The 18,908-nt window shown below is 50.2% G+C and overlaps 1 protein-coding gene across 12 annotated transcripts in view; it reads left to right on the top strand.

Annotated features, from left to right (window-relative positions):
- Positions 1-18,908, top strand: part of EIF4G3 (eukaryotic translation initiation factor 4 gamma 3) — a 141,830-nt gene that overhangs the window by 42,900 nt on the left and 80,022 nt on the right. For 7 of the 12 annotated variants that reach the window (XM_050322688.1, XM_050322684.1, XM_050322683.1 and 4 more), the window contains exon 3: positions 4,407-4,550. The gene's annotated coding sequence lies outside the window, so the exon portion shown is untranslated. The remainder of the gene's footprint in view (positions 1-4,406; positions 4,551-18,908) is intronic. The other 5 variants (XM_050322689.1, XM_050322678.1, XM_050322679.1 and 2 more) reach the window with 1 other exon arrangement.

The raw sequence follows: 18,908 nt of genomic DNA, 5'->3' as shown, positions 1-18,908 counted from the left end.
CACTACGAGCCTCAACAATAAAACTGAAGCAGAGGAAAAGTCTTCCTGTAGGGCAGAGGTGGGAGCTGAGGAGGGGGTCAGGTGGGATGCACTTTGTCTGAGAACTTGGAGATGCTCAAAATTGCCAACAGAACTCTGGTAGAACCTCTTTCTCATGGAAATCATGCTGGTGTTAAAAGCAAACCCACCTAAATTCACCATCTTTCTTTATTTAATAGAGTGTCCTGTAGAAAATACTGATATTAAAGAGGTTGTTGGATTGAGTTTTTTTAAGTAAATCAATCTAGTGTAGAATTATTTTAAAGCAAATCACAGTTGGAAATAATTATTTCAATGAACTAATCTTGTAATAATTTCCTCTCATCAATAATGGAGATGCTCTGTCATAAGAGCTACATTTGGACGTAGAGATTTGGGGTTTGCCCTTTAAGCAGCTTCTTGCCTGGTGTTTCCTAATTCTTTATATTGCAAGAAATTAAGATGGTTATTTGTGTGCCTGCTGTAAGATCCCAAAATTATGTAGTTTGGAAGGGGACTGAAAATGAAGTTTTGTTTCTGTTGTCAGTTATTTCAAAGGAATGTATGCAAGAGAGTTTTTTGGGTTGGAGTTTTTTGGAAAGATGTTGACTTCTGACAGCAGGGGAACTGCCCCCACGGTGCCATAAATCCCCCAGGCCAGCCCTGTGCCCAGAGAAATGGGTCTGATTCTGTTGAAATGAGGTTAATGTGGACAAATGACTGGGAGCAGACGCTCTCCTCAAACTCAGCCTGGGTTGGGAATTGGATAAAAGGAATAACTGTGGTGATGGACGTCCAGTTTTTGCACAGATCCCCTCTTTTGGCAGGTTATGGTGCAGGTTTGTGGCTCCCTCAGGAACATGCTGTGGTTCAAGTGCTGAAGCTCAGACCAGGAATGCTTTGGGATCAGCTGAGGAGCAGCCCTGGGCCCCTGAGCAGCCTGGCCCAGGAGGGTGTCCCTGCAGGGAACGGGATCAGCTTTGAGGTTCTTCCAACCCAAACCATTCTGGGCTGCTCTGGCTGACTCCTGGATGTGAGCTGATTGGAAGTGGGTGTTAATGAGAGGTGTCAGTGCAGGGAGAAGTGAAGTCACCTGGGCAGGGCCAGCCTTGAGCAGAGTCCCCGAGCCTGGCTGGACCCAGCACTCCTTTGAGCTGGGGGTGTCAATCCCAGTCCCTTTGGAGCCGGGACCACCTCGTGGTGCCCAGCTCAGCCCAGCAGGGGTGCAGGGGGTCATGGGGAAGTGAGGGGCTGAAGACCCTCCTTGCCCCCCAGGTTTCCAGGATGAGGCTCAGCTCCATCTCCATCCTTCACCCCTGGGGGGTGTGGTTGTTTTTGGCACTGGGGGGTGTGTTGGTCCCCCCCGGTCATTTCACACCCAGCAGAGGTTCCTGATTCGCCTTCATGTCCTTCAAAGGGATCTTCCTGCAGTGAAGAGAATCCTGTAGGGAGGAGATTAGGGAGGATTAGCTGCTCCAGCCACCCTGTGCTTGAAGGAAGGATCTGGGTCAGGAGGCCGCTGTGGTCCCTGCGTGGCTGCAGAGAGTGCAGGAGGGATCTCAGTCCCTCACCCCATCCCACCCTGCCACGGCCAGGGACACCTTCCACTAGCCCAGGTTGCTCCAAACCCCATCCAACCTGGCTTTGCACACCTCCAGGGATGGGGCAGCCACAGCTTCTGCAGTACCTGAAATCAGATACTTGGCAGGGGGAGGAATAATCCCAAACTTGTAAATGGTGCTAAACCCGAAAGATTTAATCTCAAAAAAAAATCAGGAATTCCAGACTGAGTTTTTATGTCATCTCTCATTCATTACTTCCCTTAAAAAATAGGATTAAGGCTTCTGGAAAACTGAAGTGAACCCCTTGGTACTCAGGGAAAACAGAAAGTGATGCCCTAGCAAATTAATATGTGATTTTTGTGTCTGTTTTCAGGAGAACAATTTAATCTATAGATTTAAGGAGGATATTTGCTTCCATAGTAATCTCAGACCATTTAATAACAGCAAGCCACACCCCAGGCACGATGAGAACAGCCAATCCAGAAGGGATGAGCTTGGACAGGCTCTCCCTCATGGATTTGTTAACAGTTACCAAATGGACACACAAATGCAGCAAGTTTGTTTTCCTTGATCACCTGTTAACATTAAAATCAGCATTTTGCATTTCATTTTATTTGTAAGTAATTTGTGGTAGGAAGAGGAAGGTGTAGTGGTGGAGTCCCCATCCCTGGAAGTGTTCCAAAGGCTTGTGGATGTGGCACTTGGGGACATGGCTTAGCGGTGGGCCTGGCAGTGCAGGTGGAATCACTGGATTTGATGATCTTGGAGGGCTTTTCCAACCTAAATGCTTCTAAATTTCTATTCCATGATTCTGTTTGCATGCTGTAATTCCCAAAGAGGGCTGTGGATTGCTCACAGTGACCTGGGGTGTTCGTAGTGCCCCTGTCCCCTCATCAGAGCTCTGTGTGGACAGGGGTGCTGTTGGAGCCGAGGATTTTTGGTTGTGGATCAGCGAGCACTGGTGGGTGTAGGGAGGGAAAAGTTGGCAGTGGTTCAAGTCCCACAGCTATTGCAAAATAACCTCTATTTTACCCCAGGAAGTGCCATTCAGGGAGACATCCTGGTGCTGAGCACGGACACAACCTGCTGATGGGGCTGTTGATGGGAATGATTTCCTTGTATTCCGTGTTTCCTTTGCTTCCTTCCCCCCCTTAACTGCATTATTTGATACCCATCACGTCACAGTCGCTCCTGAGCCCCGGCTGCTGCACATTTGACGTGACAGGTTCTCTCAGGGTTGTCACGGGAGTCAGGGAAGAGACTTTGATTTTCTCAGGGTTGGGCTGTGGAAAGTTTCTGATGCTCTGTCAGGCTGGCTCTGGTTCTGTGTGCTCACACCTGCCAGCAGAGATCAGCCCAGAGGGAGAGATGATTCATCCCTGGCGAGGGGCAGGATCCCGCTGGGGGCAGGGGCTGAGCTGCTCTGCCTGACCCACCCTTTCCTCTGGTGAGCACAGGGCTGCTGTAAATCTTCCCTCAGGGAAGGATCCTGGCCCGTTCCCAAGCCCAGAGCAGTTTCAGGTTGTGGTTCTCGCTGCTGGCGCAGCTCTTGAAGTGGTTTTAGGGACTGGAACGACAGACATCGATACTTGGAGTGCAGTAAAATGACTTGGACAGGCAGTTAGTGCTGAACTCTGGGACTTCTCTCTCATGCTTTGCTCTCTTGGAGCTTGGAGCGAACACTCCATTAGAGGAGCCAGGAATTTCCTTCGTTATCCGTGCTGGGGGAATCTGCACACACCCCTCTGTCTGCAGTGCCAGTGACCTGTGTGGGGCTTGGAGCGTCTGTAGCTCAGGGGGCAGGGTTGGATGGGATTTTGGGAAGGAATTCGTGGCTGGGAGGGTGGGCAGGCCCTGGCACAGGGTGCCCAGAGAAGCTGTGCCTGCCCCTGGATCCCTGGAAGTGTCCAAGGCCAGGTTGGACGGGGCTTGGAGCAACCTGGGCTGGTGGAAGGTGCCCCTACCCATGGCAGGGGGTGGGACTGGATGGTCCTAAAGTCCTTCCCAATCCAAACCATTCCATGGTTAAGTGATGCTTTTCAGCAGACAAAATACATGAGAAAAAGTCAAGTGAGAAGCAAGTGCTGAATTTCTGTGAGTTTTAACCAAATCTGCCAAAATTTAGTTGTGTTGAACTGCTGAGGGGTGTCACCCAATAGTTATGGGATTCTTTTTTTTCCTTTGATTCTCCTTTTTTTACTAAAGCAACTTTCTAAAATATATTTAAAATAGTTCCCTCACGAAGACAATCCAGGGGACTGAGTATGTGTGCTGTGAACATATTTTATAATATTCTACTTCATGTAATGTTTTGATGAGTATTTTTTATAGAAAGCTGAGAAAGGAGATAAACACGTACAAGAACTGGCTGTGGTGTTTCATTCTTTGCTCCTGCAGATACCAGAGCCCTGTGCAATCCTTTTTCATTTTTGGAGGAGAATGTGCAAATGTGCCCCTTACTTTGTGTTTTGGGTCACTGGTAGTGTGTGTCCCTTTGCAAAATCCCAAGATTTTCAATGTGGCTTCTAATGGAGAGACCAGAAGGTCCCAGGCCTCAAGGCAAAAGGATATTGCAGAGCAGCACCACAGCAGGAAATCTCATCCAGTTCCTACAACCTTTCCACCAGTGACTCCAGCTGGTGCCCTTATTTTTTGATCCTTCCCCATTTTCCTGAAAATATCATAACTTTGCAGCATTTCACTTAGAGATATATATAGAGAAATATATATATATATATATATGTATGAAGGTGCTGCTCGCTGCTTTCTTATGAAGATTTGAGTGTCTCTGCAGACCTGGTTACTAATGTTCTGTTTTACTAACAGTTTATCTCCACACAGGTAACACAAGTAGCAAGACAACCGGGTCCTCCTGCCCCATCCCCTTACACTGCACATGAAATAAATAAGGGACACCCAAATCTTGCTGCAACGCCACCGGGACATGCCTCGTCCCCTGGGCTCTCACAGGTAAGACCTGGCGTTGGAGCAGAACATTCCCAGCCTCCCTCCTCTCCCCTTGTCCCATTCTCAGCTCCTCTGCTCCAAAAATGGAGTTGTGCTGTCCGTGACCAGTGTGGGAATGAAGTGAGGAAAGGGGGTGCCCTCAGGCAGCCCTTAGATCAGCTCACTGACACCACAAATCAGTAGTTGTAAAATACAAGTTTATCGGGCGTTAGTCCCTCGTTGAGTTTGTAAATGAAACTAAAAGCGACTTGGAAAACGACAGGAAACAGTTGCTGAGGAGGAATTTGCTTTGCTGCTGGATCAGGCACGGCCTGACTTCCAGGTGAAACTGCCCCCTGTCCTCTGTCAGGGATTTTCCGTGGGGAGTGTTTTGTTCAGGATGCTGCAGTTCTGTAATTCTAAGAAATGGGTCAGGAAAATGAGTTGGACAAATGAATGCTCATGAAAGAGATGAGATAAAGGGCTGCTTACAGAAAAAGTCCAGAGGAGATAAATGGGAGTTATAATAAGAATGGAGAAATAGAGGTTAGTGAGATATGTGGAATGAATTGGTCTCTTTGTAGTCTTTATTAGATAAATATTCTGCAGGGCTGGAGTGAGAGTGGAGAAGCTTATCTGAAAAAGGAGGGGGCAAAAGAGGCAGGGACTGGGGCGAGAAAGGGGGGAGATAAAAGATACTGGGATGGGGACAAATAGGGTGTGTGGAGAGTGAGGTGTGAGATAGAGGAAACCTGCTGTTCCCTGTGCTCCTGGTGAATTTATACCTGCTGGAATCAAGGAGGAAGATGTGAGTGGTCTGCTGTGAGGGGAGTGGGTTTGTGCTGAGCAGGGGGAGGCAGGATGGCACCGAGGGGAGGGCTGGGAATGGGGAGGTGGTGGGATCACAGCACTGGGAGAAGGGAAGCTCCCGAGTCCTGCCAGCCTCTTCAGTCCCTCTAGACCAGGAGATTCCTGGAAACAAATAAGATCCTGGAAGGGGCACTTCACCTGAGTGCTGCACATCCTGGATAAAAAGCGGGGGAAAAGTGGGAGCTTGTGGTTGTGTTTGGGACTGCTCATGCTTTGTGCAGTGGGGAATCTGAGGCTGAAGGATCTACTCAGGATCTGTTCCTTGCACTCTTCCTGCATGGTTTTGGAAGTAAAGGCTCTGGATTGAGCGCTGGGGCTGGTGGAGCAGGGAGGACACAGAGCAAACCCTCAGGTGGTGCCTGGTTTGTGTCATGGATCAAGACATTCCTTCCTGGTAAACCTCAGCCACACAGGGAAGCTCATGGTGCGGGAGATAAGAGGGGAAGAAAGAGAACATTTCAGGCAGCCTCTTTGAAAACTGTTCTAATCAAGGGGTTTCTTTTCTTCCCTGAATATTTTCCCGTTGAGTCAGTGCTTACACAGAGGGTGGGCTCGCTGCCAATCCCGCTCCAGCCCCGGGAAAACGCTCCTTTCCCGTTCTGCTGACTCTTGGTGTCGTGGAAGTGTCAGATTGTGTCACTGCCGTGCTGCTGGGAGGGACCTGGGAGCCTCCAGGGCTCCAGGAGGGTGGTTGTGCTCCTGCTGTTTGGGACCAGCCCTCAAGAGCCAGGGTTATAGGGCAGGTGGAGCATCGGGATTGTGCCCCTTGGGGGCCAGAGAGCACTGAGGTCTGGGCAGCTTTTCCCCAGGTGGTTCCTGCAAAGGTGAGAGTTGGTAGCAAAGCAGCCAAAAGGATGGTTCCTGTTCATTCCCAGCACTTCTGAGCAGGTGTTGGCACCTCAGGGGACCCTCTCCCTTGTAGCTGGAGGTGATGGTGAAGGTTGAATGATGATGCCAGGCTGGACAGGGCTTGGAGCAGCCTGGTCTGGTCAAGGTGTCCCTGCCCATGGCAGGGGGTGGAACAAGGTGAGCTTTGGGGTCCCTTCCAAGCCAAAGCATTCTGGGATCCATGAAGAACCAAGATGGAAGTGCTTACACTTGGGACACTCCCACCAGTAAGGCTTGAAAGGGAATCAAGCCTCTTGGCATGAGCACTTCCAGGATAACCTGTCCCCAGGCAGGTTTTCTGTACCCCTGAACTGTTAGAGGTTTAGCTAAACCTGAATTTTGAGTATTCCTCTCTGTGCCTCACTTTGACCCCTGTCAGGGGTTGGGTTTCCATGTTGTGTAAGAAACTCCGCAGTTAAGTGGAGGTTTGGATGGAAGTTTCACCTGTTCATTGCATCATCATTTGTCTCCTGTGGGTTTCAGGGAATGCCCTTGGGCTTGTGTGAACAAAGGTGGGGAGTGGAAGTTGTAGTTTTGTGAACTTCCATCGTGATTTCATTTATTTGCTTTCTTTTAGATAGACAACCAAAATCTTTTAAATCTCTCATCACTTGAAAGTTTTTCTGTGCTGTAATTGTTCTTTTTTGTCTGATTGTTGGACCCCTTAAATCCTGCTGTTTCCCTTTTGAGATAAAGGGATCCAAGCTGACATGGGATTTGGATGAATGCATTATTATTAATTCCTTTAACAGCAATAAACCACTTCACAAATCACTGTATTTTACCCACCCACGCTGTGTGGATGATTGAGCACTGAACAAAGGTCCAGTCCTACCTAATGTAGGAGTGTTTGTGCATAAAAGATAAGGACAAGACCACTTCATTTGAATTAGAGCCTGATTAAGGGTCATTGATTTCTCCATCAGACCCCTGAGTTAATAAATACTCATGGAAGTGAGTCTTTCCAAGGCAGGGACTGCTCTGGAGGCAGTAGGGGATGAAAATACTGATGTTTTAGGCTTTGGATATCATTTGGTACTAAGGCTGATTTTGGCAGCGGTAGAATTTGTGTCACTTGGTTGTGTGGTCACAGATGGCTCTGAGTGCTGAGCTCAGTCCTTGCTGTCACCTGCTCTGGGTCTCACCATGTCCTGGGGCTCAGCTTCTTGAAGTGGGCACCTCACAGGGTCATGGAATATCCTGAGCTGGAAGGGACCCACAGGGATCATCCAGTCCAACCCCTGGCCCTGCCCAGACACCCCAACAATCCCACCCTGTCCCTCAGAGCGTTGTCCAAACCCTCCTGGAGCTCTGGCAGCCTTGGGGCTGTGACACTGCCCTGGGGAGCCTGTTCAGTGCCAGCCACCCTCGTGAGGAAGCTGTGAGGTCTCCCCTCAGCCTCCTCTTCTCCAGGCTGAAAAGCCAAGCGCCCTCAGCTCCTGGAATGGCCCTGAGAGGCACCTCCCCCTCCCCCTTTGCAGAATCTGTGCTCTGAAGGAGAACAGAGGGTCAACAAGTGCTGCATTTCCACAAGTGCCCCCTCTCTGCCCTGGCTGCTCCAGAGCTGCCTGTCCCAGACTCTGGGTGATGGGGATGAGGTGACAGCCTAAATTCTAGGAAGTGGTAAAAGGAACTGCTGTCCCTCAGCAGAGCTCTGGGAGCTGGAGCCTCTCATAGCTCTGCAGGGCTGTGTGTGATGAGATGATGACATCATGCTCTGTAAGGGAGGATTTGGGAACCATGGATCAGGGATGTGTGGCAGGTTTAGTCTCTCCTGTGGGAAGAAAAGTCAGGTGCAAGTGTTTGTTGTACCTTTGCTGGCTTTCCTTCAGCTTTGTTTGAATGGACAGAAGCAGCTGTTCCTGCAGTGCCATGGTTTGGTGACTCCCACTTGCTCCTCTGCCTTTTCCATGGGATGGAGCCAAAACAAGAGCGAGGCTCCCTGTCCCACCTCCTGCCAGGGCTTTCCTGACAAGCAGCCTCTGGCACTTTGCTGCCCTTCAGGATTGGTTTGTGCAGCACAACGAGGAGAGCTGGGTAGTGATGTGGAACAGTCCCACAGCCCCGGCCCCGCAGCAGGAGACAGCCTTTGCTTCCCAAATTCCAGGGCCTTGAAATCATCGTGCAGCTCTCAGGAATGTGCTGAGCTGCGCAGGGGAATGTGCAGCACATGCTGCTGCAGTGACGTTGGGGCCAGATGTGGCCCCAAGTACATAAAATTCCATATTCCTGTCGGTTTTTGAGTGACTATTCCAACAGGGAGAGGAGGGACACGGCCCCTCTGCCTCCTCTCCTGGCTCGAGGCTGCACAAGGGGATGGCTGGACCCAGTTTGCTTTCTCAGTGTGCAGAGGAAAGGAGAAGCCTTGGAAAAAGGAGCAGAGAAATTCCTCCTTGGATGTGGCTCCCGGAGCAGGTTCTCCAGAGCTCAGGTAGGGCCTGGATTGGCAGCCTGTGGGCACCACTTGCCTGAGCTGTCTCATCCCCTGATGGATGAGAATCCAGAGCAGGCAGAGAACATTCCCAGAGCCACTGACACAGAGCAGCTGAAATGCTGTCAATCTGCCCCTCTCTGGCTGTGCCTCCCAGTGATTGATGGGGCAGCCGTGGTGGGATGGGAATAACAGGAAAACCCTTCCAGAGCAGCCAGGCTGGGGCTTGGGAGGAGCAGCAGGACAGTTTCCCTCAATCCATGGAGGGATCAGAGGAGGAGAGGGCTCCTCCAGCTGTGCCACAAACAGAGGCAGCACGTGGAGCTTAGGGCACCAGGAGAAGACAATTCCATCCCTGTCATGACCTGGGAATGTTGTGAAGGATCCCAAGGAACAAGTGCAGTGGGTTCTGGCGCACGAGGGGGAATGGTTTGGAAAAGGCTCTTGGCTTTCTCCGCCTCAGCCTTAAAACTGCAGGCTCTGATGTGTGTGCTGAGGGATTCTCTTGGTCCAGGCCCATGCTTTGGAAGCACCAACCGACGAGGCTTGGAACAAATTGCCAGGAATTTCCTCAGTAATCAGGGAAAGCTGCAGCTCTTGTCAGGAACGCGCTGTGCACTGAGCAGAGCTCAGCCTGCCCACGGCTTGGGGAATGTGGAGCACCAGGGAGCAGAGGACCTCTTGGCATCTCTGGAGACCCTCCTGGAGCTGTTGGAGTCATGGACATCCCTCATCCACTCCTAAAAATGTCCAGATACACCCCAGCAAACAAAAGGGCAGGAGGGCTGAACCCTCCGGATCTCGGTGTTCGGAGACCTCGAATTTTAGGTGGCTGATTTAAATCCAGAACAGATTGTACCAGCTGAAACTTGTTACCATCTGGTTGTGTGCCTGGAGTGAGGAGAGTTTTGTGGTCTCATTCTGGTCCTCAGAAATGTCACCATCGTTAAATTAGCGTTTGTAATGGCAGGGAGACATTCCTTAGTACCTTAAGGTCTGGGAATGTGTGCCAGGAGCATGTCTGCCTGCCATCTGTGGCATGTTTATAGGCAATCCCCGAGCCCCTCTTTTATTGTCTTGGATCCTTTCTACGGGAGCTGGAATAATCCTGTTAAAACCATGATGTTTATTCAGTGCCTCCATCACCCGTGGCCCCAGTGTGAGATGCTTTTAATAAAGTGAGGTTTATGAAGGGATTGGAATGGAAGGAGGGATGTAATTTAATTGTAACCTCGCCTGTTGTGCCCTGTGGAAAGTCAGGTGTCCTGGGAAGTGTGAGTTTTTCTCCTGGTTCTCTCCTCAGGTTGGAGGCAGCTGACTTGGGGTCTGGTTGCTACACGTTACACTCAACTTCCCCCAAATTCTGGGGACCAGTGACAGGACCTAAGGGAGTGGCTGGAGTTGTTACAGAGGAGATTTAGGCTGGATCTCAGGGAAAGGTTCTTCCCCCAGAGGGTGGTTGGCACTGAACAGGCTCCCCAGGGCAGTGTCACAGCCCCAAGGCTGCCAGAGCTCCAGGAGGGTTTGGAAAACACTCTGAGGGACAGGGAGGGATTGTTGGGGTGTCTGTGCAGGGCCAGGGGTTGGACTGGATGATCCCTGTGGGTCCCTCCCAGCTCAGGATGTTCTGCTTCCCCATTATTTGGGTCCCCATGTGCTTTGCTAGGAAGAAGAAATGTGGAGCACAGGGGACTCCTGATTTACCATCTCATCCATACCAACACCCTGTCCATCAGTTCTGTGTCCAGGAGCATCCTCGTGCACACCTTGGTCAGAGTGGGTCTCTAAACTTTGCAGGAGCTCTTCCCACACAGGAAGCTCCTTGTTTTGGGGACGGTGCCATTATGGCAGATTTCCTGCCAGTTCAAACCACCTGGAGTCCTGTGACTTGGGGGTTGTCAGGCAGGATGTGTTTTAGGGATGTGGACACAGAATAAAAGATGAAACTCTCCTTGGGCCAGTGGAGAAGTTGGTGCTGGACCAGCCATGTGAGAAAGTTGCCTGTTTGTTCTGCTCCTCCAGACAGCACATTCCAGTTCCTTGGGTCTTCTGTCCATTCCACATAATGAGGATAAAGAAAATTTAAGCAACTCAGTTACTGATAGTGCTTTGAGGGCAAGAGACCTGCCTCAAAAACCAGATTAAAATGCACTCATGGATTTTTTTCTGAGCAGTCAAGAGTTTGACCTCTTGTCCTTCCCACTTTGTTCCTTGTGCTTCCTTCTGCACATCCGGGTCAGGCTTCATCCCAGCACATTTCCAGTGCATTTTGCTAATTCTGAGCTTGCAGGGATCTGTGACTGCAGGTGGAGATTTGAAACTGTGAGTTATTTAATAGCTGATAAATCCAGAAGTGTAATCTGCTTTTGGCCTTTGTGTTCGAGACCTGCTGGAAGTGCAGCTGAACCCTCTGGTTTGTAATAGGATTAGGAGGGTTTTGATTGGGTTAATAATGCTGGGAATATTTCCTCCTAGAACGTATTTCATTATTTTTGATTCATTACTGTGCTTTTTACCTCATTAGGTTAAAGCTGGGCTGGAAATGTTGAGCATGTCTGTGTCTTGGTGCCTTCAGGGTGCTTTTGTGTAGGGATGCTCGGCTTGGTGGGTGTCTTCTAATTTGGGGGAGCAGTTGGGTGTAAGAGCTGCAGGAGGAGAGAGTGGGGAAGACATAATGTGGCTTCAAATACCAATTAACACTATCAATTTTAATAATTATTTAACCCTGGAAGCAGTTAGATTTCATAAGGCACACCGTAGGAGGGATGAATGAATTAGTTTTAATATTTGTGCAGTTAAGAAGGACTAGAAACAGCCTTTAATTCTTTTTTTTTTCCAACAAGAAAAGGAAAGAAAGAAAAATCCATTCCCATTTTATCATGTCCACGTGCAAAGGGAAGATTGCAGCACAGATCCTGAGTGTAGTCAGGACTGGGTCTGCCTTCAGACCCAGCCTCGTGCTGCTGGTTTGCAGGGGATTCACAGAATCATCCCATGGAATCCCAAGGTGGGTTGGATTGGGAGGGACCTTAAAGCCCATCCCATCCCACCCCCTGCCACGGGCAGGGACAGCTCCCACCAGCCCAGGTTGCTCCAACCTGACCTTGGACACTCCCAGGGCTGGGACAGCCACAGCTTCTCTGCCCAACCTGTGCCAGGGCCTGCCCACCCTCCCAGGGGACGATTCCTTCCCAACCTCCATCCAGCCCTGTCCTCTGGCAGTGGGAAACCATTCCCCTTGTCCTGCCACTCCAGGCCCTTGTAGGAAATTCCTGCTCTGAGAGGGGTGTTTGATCCTCCTCCAAGTGCTCTGCTGTGCCCAGTGGGCAGAGTTGTGTTTTTCTACAGCTGCTTGAGCTTTTCCTTCCAGGAGTAACCGTGGCCTGGCTCAGAGTGATCCCTGGCCCTTCCACCCTGGTGCAAATGGAGGGATTTGGAGTGGGAAAGCTCCCTGGGGGTGTCTTGGCCACACAGCCCATCCTGGCCGGGTGCGAGCGGAAACGGCTTTATTTGGCTGGGGAGATTACTGTGAATCAAAAGCAGTTTTAAACTTGCCAGTAGCTTTTCTTTGGGGGAGGGAGTGGAACAGCATTTTTAATAGAAAATCCAATTTCTCTGTAGCTGTTTTAAAATTCCACAGATCCCTTCCTTCAGGACTTTTCCATGTGTGTTTTCTGTTCTCGCAGCCACGTGCTCTGGGCTTTATTTTGTTGCTTTTCAGACTTTGCCACTTGTTGAACCACAGTTTTATTCATAATATGAGAAGACAAAACAATACGAGGCAACTTGCCATTTTCTTACATTTAATAATTGCAGTTCTGGAACCCCTTCTGTAATAATACCTTCTGTTCCCTGCCATTTAATGGCTGTTTTCGTGCATGCTCCAGAAAACAGGCAGTTTTTAAACAAACACCATGTGTTCCACAAAGCACCAGAGTCAGCACAAAAGTCGGGGCTTTACCCAGCCTGCATTTTGTAAACACAGAGGGCATAAAATATTCCCTGCAGCCAGATAAAGTGGGGAGATGGAGCCCTGGAATTACTGGATTCCACCGCTCGCTGTTGTGTCAGGCTGGGGACTGAGGAATAACCTCTGGAGCCACAGGAGAGAGGGCCCCATTCCAGAGGTGAGGGTTTGAATCCACAACCAGCCTGGTTCTCCTGCCAGCCGAGCTCTCACTGTGCTGCTTTCCATGGAAACGACAGAGATTCCGGAGCAGCACTCCCACTTCTGGCTCCCTGGAGCCTGGAAGGGCTGTGCCCGTGATCTCCACAGACCCCTCTTCACAGAGCTGTTGGAAACCCATAATTTACTCACTTGCTTTACATCTGTGCAAATTCAGACGCTTCATACACAGGGTGTTTCTGGGTTTCAGTGTAATTTGATAAATCTTGAGTGTTTTATCTGATTGCTGCTTTGGACTCAGACAGGTGAAGGTTGGAAGAGACCTGGAGGTCAGGTCCAAGTCAGGGTTAGCTGGAGCAGGGAACTCCAGGCCACATCCCCTTGGGTTCTGAGTATTTCCAAAGATGGAAACATCCTCAGAGGTAGAAGATGACAAATTTTTGGAGCTTTTAATTGTGTTTTGGGGGAAAATAGGAGGAAAGCTGCAAACCTGCCGATGCTCTGGAGGAGGGTCTGGGCCAACTGAGGGGGTGTTCCTGAGCACAAGTATTTGTCCTCAGAGTTCATGCTTTTGTTAAAATGGGATAGAATTTTATAGGACAAGTGAAAGGTGCTTTGTGACGTCAAGGGTGTCTCTGCTGACGTTCACAGCAGTGGAGGTGTTGGAATTCTGCCCCCAGCACACACAGGCACACACACACTCCATATTTTTGAGTATCTTTATTACAGAAAATACCAATTTACCTAATTATGTGGTGGTCATTAGCAGCCCACCCCAGGCTGTGAACCAGGTGTTGCAGCCAGGCAGTTCAGCCTCAGAAAGGAGCCAAGTAAAGCCAGAGCAGCAGTTCCAGATGTCGTGGAGTGATTTACGGTGACCTTCCCTGCGGCCTTGCGCCTTCGTCAGCACCAGTTCCAAACCCAGGCAGATTCTGTGCTGATGGATTTAATCAAGGGGGGGCTCTGAGAGGGTACAGCCACTGGCAGGGCATCTCTCCACCCCCATGGCTCAAAATGCCACTGGTTTCAATATTCCCATCTGGATCCTCCGCTGACCACGGCACTGGGTCTGGAGTCGGGCGTGGGCTGATCGGCTGGAGCCACTTACCTGGGAAGCAGGAGGGTTGTTCTTTCCTGCCCAGGCTGGGTGTCCTGTGTGCCTTTGCTCTCTGGTGAGGGATGGACACGTCCAGGGGAGCTGCTGAGAAAAGCACACAGTCATGGAATGGTTTGGGTGGGAGGGACCGTAAAGCTCATCCATCCCGAGGCTACTCAGGACTAGATCTGCCTTTGGACCCAGCCCTCGTGCTGCTGGTTTGCAGGGGATTCACAGAATCATCCCATGGAATCCCAGGGTGGTTGGGTTGGAAGGGACCTCAAAGCCCATCCAGTGCCACCCCTGCCATGGGCACGGACACCTTCCACTAGCCCAGGTTGCTCCAAGCCCTGTCCAACCTGACCTTGGACACTTCCAGGGCTGGGGCATCGTCTGGGAAATCCATTCCAGGGCCTCCCCACCGTCACAGGGAAGAATTCCTTCCCAGTATCCCACCTAACCCTGCCCTCTGGCAGTGGGAAGCCATTCCCTGTGTCCTGTCCCTCCATCCCTTGTCCCCAGTCCCTCTCCAGCTCTCCTGGAGCCCCTTTAGGCCCTGGAAGGGGCTCTCAGGTCTCCCTGGAGCCTTCTCTTCTCCAGGTGAACCCTCCAGCTCTCCCAGGCTGGCCCCAGAGCAGAGGGGCTGCAGCCCTTGGAGCAGCTCTGTGGCCCCCTCTGGACCCTCCCCAGCAGGTGAGGAATGTGCATCTGTGTCTGTGTTACACAAACTGTCATTGTCCAGGGGAGAGCAAACCACGTTTCCTTCACCACCTTCCCTCAATGACAATCTGATTATCCATGTCAAAGAAGGAGAAGCACCTGTAGCTCTGTGGTTGGTCCTTGGGACTCACTTTCTCTGTTCCTTCCTCTTCTTCCTGCTCAGATGGGTGATGTTCAATCACACAAAAAGGTGGTTACCAGTCTGTCAGGGCAGGTCCTGGCACAGGTGATGTACCCCAGGACAAACTGCTGCAGAGGATGAAGGGAGTAGAGAGAAGTAATTCCTCCTGGGTTAGGGTATTTGTGTCCTTCTAAAGGCTGAGTTTAATCACAGAATCCCAGAATGGTTTGGGTTGGGAGGGACCTTAAAGCTCATCTCGTTCCATGGGCAGGAGCACCTGCCACTGAAATGTTCATGTTTACCAACACAAGGAATTCTCCTGAAGGTTTATGGAAAAAGAGGAAGTTAAACCAGTGTCCTTGTGAGAGAAAGGGCAGTGGTGGTGCCAGCTGCTTCTTCTCTGTGTGTTTTACTTGTCTTCCGTTTGGTAAATCCCAAAAATCAGGCAAGACACCTGGAGCTGACCCAGTACATGGCATTTGAAGGGAATGGCTTTAGAAAAAAACCTACGTATTTAAATAAACTCTATGAACAATCACAGTTCCTGTTTACTCTTTGCTTCCACCCAAATCCAAACCTGGGAGTTTCCCAGCAAATCCCATGGGCAGGGACTTTGTCCTGTGTCCCACCCTGGTCCCATCCCAGCCCCTCCATCAGGACCAGGGTGTTTGTAACTGTGTTAAATTCTGTTTGAAAGTGAAAACTCTACATCTGCACAACCTGTTCAGTGGCAGAGAAGAGCTCTGGTCCTTTCATCACTGATTCTAATGGGACTTAAAATATTCCAAGTAATATATAAAATGTTTCCCACGTCCTGATGCACCTCCAGGGGAGCAGCACTGGCTTAGAGAGGCAAAAAAGTAAAAAAAAACCTACATATTTTTATTTTATAGCAGTGAAGGCAAGCTGATTTCAGTGATTCTGGATAATTTGCAAATGAGCTGCTTCAAAAATTCCGCATTTCTGATGTGGTGTGCACCAAAACCCTGCATATTTGTACACGTAGTGTGGATGAGGACTGGAGTTTAAGCAGAGTGACCTGAGGGGGTGTGTGATGATCTGCAGGTGAAGTGTCATTGTAACAACAAAACATTTAGAGGGGAATTGTCCCTGTTAGTGGTTTAATCATTACTGTGCTATTTTTAAAGCTGGGATAGTTCACAGGAGTAGTGGGAGAATATGCTTTATGCATTATTTGAGAGGCTGCTGTGTAAGAAAGGCTGAAATGAATAAACTCAACAATTTAGGTTCCTCCATCATCATTTGCAATATTTGCAGATGAGCTGGAGTTACATGTTACAGATACTCTGGATTTTTTTCCTGCCACACACAGATTATTCACATTATACCCACTGCAGCTTCCAAGCTACCTGCAGAGCACACCAGGGAGGACAAAAAGACATTGATTTGAATTATCCAGTTGCCAAAATAACAATAAAATTCAAGTATATGTCCGAAAGAAGTGCAGGTGCTGAGTGATGCCGTGTCTGTGCTCAGATGCAGGTGAGGGGGCTGATCTGGGCATCTCCAGCGCTCTGTGACTCACTCACAGAGTGGTTTATTTTGTCCATTGCCAACATACTGATCTAGGTCAAAAGCTGCTTCCCCTCCTGTGCTGCAGCCCCTGGGTGGGTGGGGAAGGCAGGGAGAGCAGGACCCTGCTCATCCCTTTCCCTCAGTGTTCCTGAGGCAGCACCAGGATGGAAACCGAGCCTTTCATTGCCCACGTGTCTGTGGGCTGTGGAGATTCTGGGCTGTTCTGGGCTGCTCTGGCTGAGCCTGTTATCTCTGCCTTGCAATAACACAGCTTCTCACATCAGAGAAAAACATCATCTTGCTGTAACACCGAGACTTTGGAAGTTGGAACCGTTTTCCCTGGAAGGCAGTGCAGGAGCAGGAGCAGCTGCCTTTGGGAGAGGCTGGAAAAGCTGCTGCTCCCAACACTGAGTTAGTGCTGATGCACCTTTATTGAAATCCAGGCCAGGCAGAAACCAAAGCTGGAGGGGGAATAAAGGAGCTGGGTGTGAGGAGGGGCAGCCTGAGGAGCTGCTGCTCCGGCCTGCCTGAGTTCATTAGGGAGAAATGAAGATACAGGGTTTAAATTATAATCCTCTTTACTTTCGGAGAGCTGAATGCTGAGCTTTCACTCGTGGGGTCCTGGAGGGCTGCAGTTGTTTGGGTTGCAGTGATTGAGTTATCACAGGGATTGGATTGGAGGCTGTGGGAGGGCAGAGCCAGCCCAGCTCGACAGAGAAATGATGATCCAGAATTAAAAGCCACAATCCTCGCTGTCACCGTCATTCCACACATGTGAGCCCAGGGATGGGCTGTGCTGCTGCAGGGAGTTCTTCACCTGCATCCCAGGGTGAATTCCTGCTGCCCAGGCCATTGACCCTGGGGAAAAGTGTCCAAGAGCAGCCTCAAGGGCTGGTGCATCAGCACAGCCCGTCCCACGTTCCCTCTGCGGTTCTGCTCAGGGAAAACAGCTCAGCAGCTGGAATGAAAACAGTCTGGTTGTTAAAAACAGGGATACAAAGGGAACACCAGGGCAGGGATCCTCCTCTCCTGGACCTTCCCTCGGGGGCAGCTGCCTTTGGTCTCAGGGGCTTGTATAAAAAGAATTTACAAATTTAGGGCTAGGATCCCTTAGCAGAAGAACACTGAGTGTTCCTCTAAGTGCCCAGCTGGGGGGTTTGAATCAAAATTTAGCATTTAACTGGGTCAGGGAGTGGCTTGGGAAAAGACCAGTGCTGTGCAGAGGTACCTGTTCAGCAGGAGAAATGGGGGTGGGTGGGGGTGTCTTCTGAGGAAAGAGCTCCATCTCACAACAGTTTTTTTCCTATTTCCAGCCTGTGATCATATTTTTGGTATTATATTTCTCAGCATAAAATAGTAAAAAGGTATTTTTTAAAATAGGTGTGGTGCCACTTTTGGTGGGGTTTTTAGCTGCATTTTTTTTCCATTCATTAGTGCAGTGATATATGAGATATAATGACATATAAACCACCTGGGCAAGATGCCATAAAAATACGGTGTGATTTCCTTGCAAGCTCCACACTGGGCAAGAAAAAAAGCCCTTTGGGGCTCTCTGGGACTGCCTGTGGCCCCAGCACACCCCTCCCGTTGTTCTGCAGTGTTCTCCTCCCGAGGGATTAGAGCTCTGTGCTGGGGTGCAGTGGTGCTGCAGCTCTGCCCACACGGCAGCCCAGTGGCTGTGCTGGTGTTACTGGGAGGTGACTGGGAGTGTGAAGGTTCCCCCCCAAGGTCACAGCGGCGGGAGCAGCAGCAGCAGAGCTCCTGAGTCACGGTCATGTGCCGGAGCTGCAGGTCCAGTTCTCCTCCTGGTGTGTAACTCTGTAAATATAGACCCAGCCAGGCTCTTCCCTGAGTCAGGAGATGGCTCAGGAGTGGGGATTAACCCCTTCCCACACCACCCCGGCCGCAGGAGGGTTCCCTGTTCTACCCGGGGGTGGAAGAGTTTTGTTCCCAAAAAATTTTTCCGGAGTCAGAGCAGCGTGACTCAGCTTTTGTGAGCCTGGTGTGTGTACTTTGCCTGTTTATTCCCAGGACAGGCAGTCCCGAGGGAGTCATGTTACGCAGCAGGCTCAGTGTTTATTAACCAGCTCGGTGACTGAGCTAAGAATAACTTTTTTTTTTCGGTTGTTTTGTTGATAGTGATTATTTTTTTTTCTTGCTTATAGCACAGTAGGACCCGAGGTGGAAACAGCCCAGAGAGAGGGTTTTCCCAGCAAGTTGTGGGAATATTAAACACTCAGCTATTATCACCTTCCTCCCCCCCGTGGCCAGCCACAGCTGAAATACAAAATCAGGGAGGGGAGAGCTTTAAGGGAAGCAAATTGCTGTGTGTCCAAGTGGAGCAGCTCAGCAGCACTTGTGTGAACTCCAGGGATCCAGTCCAGCCTTTGGATGCTTCAGAACCAACCCTTGCCTACAGAGTGGTGCTTCCTTCCCTGCCTTCCCCTCCCTGGGGGTTTATTTAGGGGATTTTCGGAGGGTTTCCTGCCTGATCCCTTCATCCCCTCGCTCCATCCTCAGCATTCCAGCCCTGGAGCCCTGTATTGCCACGTGACTGCACGTGACCACCTCACTTTCTGTTCCTGTTTAGCTGC

Source organism: Myiozetetes cayanensis, unplaced genomic scaffold (assembly GCF_022539395.1).
Source record: "Myiozetetes cayanensis isolate MyiCay16 unplaced genomic scaffold, myiCay2020 scf28, whole genome shotgun sequence".
In the NCBI taxonomy this organism is placed as follows: domain Eukaryota; kingdom Metazoa; phylum Chordata; class Aves; order Passeriformes; family Tyrannidae; genus Myiozetetes; species Myiozetetes cayanensis.
The sequence above is the reverse complement of the archived record's forward strand: the minus strand, read 5'-3'. Positions and strand labels throughout refer to the sequence as shown.